The sequence below is a fragment of the Macrobrachium nipponense genome, chromosome 17 (assembly GCF_015104395.2).
Source record: "Macrobrachium nipponense isolate FS-2020 chromosome 17, ASM1510439v2, whole genome shotgun sequence".
NCBI classification, from domain to species: domain Eukaryota; kingdom Metazoa; phylum Arthropoda; class Malacostraca; order Decapoda; family Palaemonidae; genus Macrobrachium; species Macrobrachium nipponense.
Window position 1 is genome coordinate 36098134 of NC_087210.1, and position 1725 is coordinate 36099858.

Here is a 1725-nt window from a genome sequence, read left to right on the forward strand (position 1 = left end):
ACTGTTGACAAACAGCTCAGGACTGGCAATACTTTGGAAGTGAAATAATATTATTTTGAAAATAAAAGGTGTGTATGGAATTGACTTTTGTAGTTGTCCTCAGCATATATGACGACATGTACACACTCAAACAAACACCATTTTTTCCTCTATAAACAGATCCTGAAAACAGGCAGATAGTGAAACAAATAGATATAGATATAAAAAGTAACAAATATAATATTGGCTACTGATATGATGCTATTCAGTAAGAGCTGTTATTTGCAGGTGATCTAGACATGGCCAGTGCTCACTTCATAAAATGAAACGATGAAGATATGGGACCAGACAACCATTACTCTTCATAAAATCCAAAAGGGAAATTAACGAGCGCATTTGTGTGTTTAATTACCACGTAACCTAACTCACCAAAACGCTCGTGTTGATGCGTCCCAAAATTAACATATCTGAGGCTAAGCAAAGGAAAACACGAGGACGGGAAAAAGGACGCCCACCAGCTCATTATTATGTAATATCCCACTTTACATTCTATTAACCGTCCAAGTGCCAGAGTGGGCCATGTAACTCAGCCTAGATTGGTTCTGGTCTGTGTTACCTGATCTTTATTTAAAAGGTGAGAAGGGCAACAGGCAGCATAGCGGAGGCGGAAGGAAAAATACAGGACCTGGAAGAGTCATTACTGATGACATTACTGAGGAAACAGACACGACAAAACTTTTAGTGATACATAGAGAACACATGGAGGTATTACAAAAAATATCTAAAAAATACGCAGAGAAAAAAGTAGAGAAAAAAACGAACGTACATATATATTCAACACACGTGAGCGTATTTCAAAAGCGTACACATTCATCAAAGATACATGGCCATATGGGTCACCAAATATAGCAGTGGACACTTCAGATTTAGTGATCATATCTGCATGTTTGGTGTATAAAAGAAAATAAAAGATATAATGTATATCTGATGAATCATACACACATTAGAACTTACTTATACAACAAACACATATGAACGTTTTTAAAAGTATAACCTTTGTTATAGATTACCAGAATGATAAAGAGAAACAAATAAATTAACCCACACACACGACATATATATATATATATATATATATATATATATTATATATATATATATATATATAATATATATATATATAAATATATATATATATATATATATATATATATTGCTTGACTTTATTATTATTTACACTCCAGCATACGTGAAGAAACAGCGTAGAGAAATCTACGAGAACACCAGTGAACCATCGAGAGTAATAATGTCTCAAAATTAGAGGCATAATTAACGGCAATTTACCTCTTTTTTCTTTTGTTTTTTGCTTCTTCCTTTTCTACATATTTCAACATCTCATTATGAGACTGTACCTTAACATCCCCTATATGACCTCGGATGCGTCTTGGGCAATCTATTCTCAATCTATCAAAGTCTTCTGACGTCTCCAGCACAAGGTATTCGGTTTTTTTTCTCTCTCTCTCTCGTAATTGGCCCGGAGCAAAGTTCCATTCCAAGTGTCGGTTTGTTTGTTGCAACTGTCGGCAAAAGTGGTCAGTTTCCTTATTTGGTTTTGTTGTATTCACTCTCATTTATTATGAAATGTAACTTCACAGCAACGCTCCCATTAAATCTTTGTGATAATGCCTATAAGAAAGAGTAAAGTTCCAAATTTATCCTCAGTTTTTATATATTAACCGATGGATT